Raw genomic sequence first — 5,927 nt, forward strand, 5'->3', positions numbered from 1 at the left:
GGGGGGGTGGGGTCTGACTCTATGTCTAAATGTCCCCTCCTTACAAGAACATAATTCATACTGGATTACAGCTCACCCTCGTGACTCCATCTGAATTTCACTACCTCCGTAAAGACGCTATTTTCTTTTTTTATAAAGTTTACTGTCGAACTGGTTTCCATATAACACCCAGTGCTTCTCTCCGCAAGTGCCCCCCCCATGACCATCACCCCCCCTTCCCCCTGCCCCTCTCCCCTCAACCCTCAGGTCATTTTCAGTATGAATAGTCTCTCCTGATTTGCATCCCTCTCTCTCCCCAACTCTCTTTCCCCCTTCCCCTCTCCCTGGTGCTCCATTAGGTTTCTCCTGGTCTCCTGTTAGACCTCTGAGTGCAAACATATGGTATCTGTCCTTCTCCGCCTGACTTATTTCGCTTAGCATGACACCCTCAAGGTCCATCCACTTTGCTACAAATGGTCATATTTCATTCTTCCTCATTGCCATGTAGGACTCCATTTTCATATAAGGTCACATTCTGCACACTAAGGATTAAGACTTCAAATATATTTGGGGAAAACACAATCAACCACAACGCCCTCTTGGCTTAGTTCCACACAGCCAGGCCTCAGATCCGGCCACTCGTGCTCCACAGCCCTACGCTCTTTGTCATGCGTGTGTCTGTATTTGGCCACCACTTGCCTGGTACACTTTCCAAAAGGTATATTTAGTTTCTCTAAACTTTCTTCATGCCAATCATATTTCTATCATAAATACTAAGGTGATTAACTGCTATGCGATCTGATGGATGTGAGGGCCACTTTAAATGCCCGGGAAATGTTTGCCAGCAAGAAGAGTGACTTCCAACAATGACTATGAAAGTAACACTGGATAAAATAGCCACGAAAGATTGGAAAATGTCTTGGGAACCCAGAAGGATTCTTACTCAAGTTGTTGTATAAGTGGTTTTATGTTCTTGACCCGACTGAAGGGAACTCAGCCTCGGAACCGAATCCAGGCACCACGCAGCGCAACAGAGGGGAGAAAATTCAGCTCAGTGCCAGCCAGTAAAGCTGTGCTCAGAGAAAAGGCCAGAGTGGCACACGGAAACACTGGCAGGTCCGCGCCAAACATTTCTTTAAAATGGAAATGAAATGTTTGTGTTTATTATTAGAGCTCTGCCCTTTGGCTGATTCCGTTGACTCCAGATACCAGCCTACATGTCACAGACAATGGTCCCGCCTTAACATCAGGTTCCCCAGTAGAGGCGCAGAGCCCTTAAATACGGCACCTACTGTGCACAGCTGAGGCAGGCTTGAGCCTGGGCAGTGCGATTTCATTTTTTTTTATTTATTTATTTTGAGAGAGAAAGAGGGAGTGCAATAGAGGGGAGAGAAAGGGAGAGAATCCCAAGCAGGCCCGCACTGCCAGCACGGAGCTGAGGCAGGGCTGGAGCCCACGAACCTCGAGATCATGACCTGAGCTGGAATCAAGGGTCAGACATTTAAGGGACTGAGCCCCCGGGCGCCGCTGGGCAGTTTCAGAGCGTGACTGCTGGTCCCTCCGGTGGGCAGCGGGGAGGCTCATGGTGGGACCCACGACTGACCCAGGGAAGTCTGATGAGTCAGCATCTATTGAACAAAAAAGCATAGTTAAACGTTAACAAATTTCAATAGTGTCTCAACTCTCTCCCCAGGCCCCGCACTCGGTCCCCTTTTCCGGGCTCATGTTTCAGTTTCTTGTTGCATTTTGGGGGAAAATCGGTAGTCAGTGCCTGGGAAGACACAGACCCATCCATACATCTACTCACATGGGGAGCTCGTGGCAGAGAGAGGGGGGCATCTGCCTGTGCCTGGGAGGGTTCCGGACCCCGCACCCGGCGAGACCGACGGACAGGATCCCTCTGCTCCCGGGGCCGCCAGCAAACACTGACAGAGTCCCTGCTGCGCATGTCAGATGTTACCTGACCCCACGAGGTGCCAGTCAAATGGGACCTGAACGCTGCCCTCCAGGGCCTTCTAGGCCATCGAAGAAACTGAAGGTCAGCCAGCGACCGTAGACTAGGGCACAGGGATGGGTGGTGGGGGCACCACCTGCAGGACCTGGGGGAGGGCCCAGGCTCTGGCCCCCCCCTCTGAACACACCCCCATTCAGTTCCCACGGGTCTCATCCCCAAGCTGCCGGCGGAGCAGCTCAGGAGAGGGCGATGTGCACGGGCATCAGCGAAGACCCACCTGGGGCCCCCCTCACTCCCGCCATCTTCCCTCCCCTCTCCCTAGGCGTCAGCACCGGGGTGGAGATGGATCCTGCCAGCATTCTTCATGGGGGCGTGGGGGGGCTGTGGTTCCCTGGCTGCCTGCTCTCCTTCAGGGCTCAGAAGCCTCAGTGCACTGTCTACACTGGCACAGGCGTGCAGGAGCCCCCCAACAGGTGGACACATGGCCCCCAACATACGCTACAATAGGGCAGCTCTGGGAAGTGGGCTAAACACGTTCGTGTGTCTTCTTCCCTCAGAGGCGACCTCCTGGTCAACACCTCACCGCAGGCGGACAAGCTGTGGCCCCTGCTCCCGTGTGCCCCTCTTGAAGGCGGGGCTCTCCGAAACAAGGGACAGCAGCTCTGTGATGGATCGGGCCAACTTCCAGGTGCTCCCGTGCTGAGAGGCAGGCTCTGAACCGTGTCGGCCAGCGGGGACCTTCACGTCACGGCCCGAGTGCACCGGGAAAGGTGGCCGTCTGCACGGGGGCCCTGCGGGGGCTCTGGCCACGCCAGGAGGGCCGCTGTCGGGGGAAGGGAAGGGAAGGTGCGCGCTGCGGCGGCGACGGGTCCCAGGGCACGGCCGGGCGGGAGCGGTGACTGGCAGACTGCTCTTTGGTTAAACACCGTCATTGTATTTCGTGATTATGAAGGCAAAACGTATCTTTAGAAAATTGGGAAAGTGTAAAATAATAAATCTTTATGCATTGACCGTTAAGCCTCCTCACCGCGGTATTCCAACCACTGCCCTTACCATACTGTCTTATTTTCCTTCTCAGCCGTTGAAAATGCGGATGCACAGAGAGATAGATTTTTATAGAGACAGAACATAAACTTACAAACAGAATAGTTACATGTGTGTTTGTATGTAAATGAATACATGTGTGTATCCATTGGCTTTTGTGGATTTTTTTAGTGTCCTATTTTCACAATTTACGATCTTGCTTTTCTCACTTAACGTCACAAGAACAGCCCGTCTCCGTCTCTTCGGACCGTCGCTACATTGCCATTTTTACGCACTGGGCCCGTCGCCGGCACCCTCCCCCTGGCTAATTTAGCATCACCGGGGCCTCACAGGGACCGGTCTTTTCTAGCCTTTCCCCTTACTTTCCAGGACGTCCCCTGTGGTTAGATGGACATAAATGTTTGTGTGACTTTCTGGTGTCCTTGGGACTTCTTTTTCCTTTTCTAGCAGGGGGATTACAAGGTCAAAGCAACTAAACAAATCAGGTACTCTGGACAAGAGCTGCCAGAATGTTCTCCGGCGGAGCCCAGCCGACTTCTGCAGCCACCTGCCCCCCGGCCACGGAAGCACCCACTTCCCAGCTGTCACCAGCACTGGCCACGACCACAAAGCCCAGTGCGTGCCAATGCAATGGGTGAAAAGCAGACTTTTCATCTTTTTTTTTAACATTTTTAAATTAATTTTTGAGAGACAGAGAGAGACTGTGTGATCAGGAGAGGGGCAGAGAGAGAGGGGGAGACACAGAATCAGAAGCAGCTCCAGGCTCCAAGCTGTCAGCACAGAGCCCAACGCAGGGTCTGAACCCACAAACCGTGAGATCATGACCTGAGCCGAAGCCCGACGCTCAACTGACGGAGCCACCCAGGTGCCCCTGGACTTTTCATCTTTTAAAAAAAAATTTACTTGCTCACCATGAGACATTTTCAAAAGCATATTGGGCATTCTGGGTTTCTTTTCCTGATTAGGCTGTCCCTACCGCTTCCATTTGGTTTTTGTGTTTTTCTTACCAAAACCGCTACAAAAATAATTGGGATTAATGTCCTAGTCTTTGCATAGCATTTTTGAAATGGTCTCAATTAAAGAGGGGAAAGATCTGACTCTGTGCTTTCCCCCGGCCTCGTGCACGGCGTTTTCCAGAGACGTCTGAAAGGTCAATGCTGCGTCAAAGTCAGACTTCCGCAGAACAGACCGCCACCAGAAGGCAATACGGCTTCAGATATGTTCCGCTGGTTTTGAAATGAGCTAAAATTTTGACTTCTTAAAATGTCAAGCTCATAAGTCCAACCCCGCAGACAAAACCAGGTGCCGGTCACCAGTCCCAGAGACGCGGGGAGCCAGGATGCTGTTTGGAGCCCTGAGCTACGGTCCTGCAAACACCACAGACAGCAGTCCTTGTCTGTAAAGAGCCTGGGGTTTAGACGCAATGATGAAATTTCAAATCCTCTCTCTCTCACCTTTTTAAGTTCTACTCACTCATTTTTTCTCCAAATCCAATAATCTGGGGTTAAAATATAAAAAGCATTTACAGTTTTGGTGCAGACAGAATCACGAATAACTTTTTAGTCTCCAAAGGTTTAATCGATGCCGAGAATAGATCTTTCACTCTGCCTTGGCATCGGGGGCTGTGAGCCGTTGACTCCCTTCAGAGCTGCCTGCCCCCCAGACTGGGACCCACACCCCCCCCCAGGCTTGGAAGCCAGGGAGATGGGGACTGAAGGGGAACCTAGGGCGGCCCTGGGGGGTCACCTCCGGGCAAGTCCGTGGAAACGGCAGGGTTGATTTCTGACAACAGGACAGAACCGAAGGTCGTGGGTCCCTCGCGCCCAGCATGAGGCCGACGAGGGCTCACCCCCCTTCTCCTCCCGGGAGGACCTCCGGCCTGCTGATGTGCCCGATCTGCAGCTGGACCCACACTGGCAGCCCCGCTCGGCCCCAGATGAACTAACCAGTCCTTTGGAGACTCAATTTCCTCATCCACAGAGTGGAGGCAAGAGAAGCATTTCCTTAGCTACGAAGGACCGGCTTCTCCGTGTAACCCGGGAGCTTAGGGCCAGAGCCCGAGTGGACCCTCCATGAAGGTGGGCTCTGTCTCTCCATCTCTTTCCTCAGGACCACGAAGATGGATGACACTGCAGTTGTACCAAGGGACAAACCTGTTTCTGACTGAAAGAGCCAGAAAATGAACCGGGTCTAAATGTAGGTCCTGCTCGGTCAGACCCCAGGACCAGATAGAGCCGGCTGGGCTGGGGGGCGGGCATGACCCCGGGGCATCTGCAAAGCGGAAGGACACCGGCCCACACCAGGCTGTCAGGCCCAGGCAGACGAGGGGACGCCTGGCCGCGAGATCCCCTCCAAACAGGGAGCCACGCTAACCGTGATGAAGACAGGGGCGCCGGGCGGCAGCGGGCTGCCTGCTGCGGCGGAGACAGGGCTGTCACTCCCCTGCACGCCTGCCTGGAGGACCCGAGGGAGGCCGTGACCCCTTTGCACCTGATTGCCGGGAAGTGACTTTGTGATTTGACACATTAAAAACAGGTTCAAGCGAGGCTCCTCTCCAGTGAGTTGGAACCTCTGAAGTGACAGGGCTGCCGCTCCTCCCTCACACGCTGGCTCAGACAGGAGCCTTCCAGAAAGACAAGGGGAGGGGCAGCGGGGGGCCTCTCCTGGAATGCTGCGCTCTCAGCAGACCCACCGGGCGGTGGTTGAACTGAGTCCTCGAGTAATTAATAACAAGAATAACGAGGAGTCTCTCATTCTGGATCCCTGGCCAGGGGTGGGGCTCCTACGGGGAGTTCCTGGGGTGCAGCGCCTCCCCAGCCCTACAGGCCCACTGTCCGGACCTGTCCGTGATGGATCCTTCCCACCCCCAGCCCCGCCGCTGCCCAGCCCTGCCGCTGCCCAGCCCTGCCGCTGCCCAGCCCCGCCCCTGCCCAGCCCCGCCGCTGCCCAG

Source organism: Suricata suricatta, chromosome 6 (genome assembly GCF_006229205.1).
Source record: "Suricata suricatta isolate VVHF042 chromosome 6, meerkat_22Aug2017_6uvM2_HiC, whole genome shotgun sequence".
Classification (NCBI taxonomy): Eukaryota; Metazoa; Chordata; class Mammalia; order Carnivora; family Herpestidae; genus Suricata; species Suricata suricatta.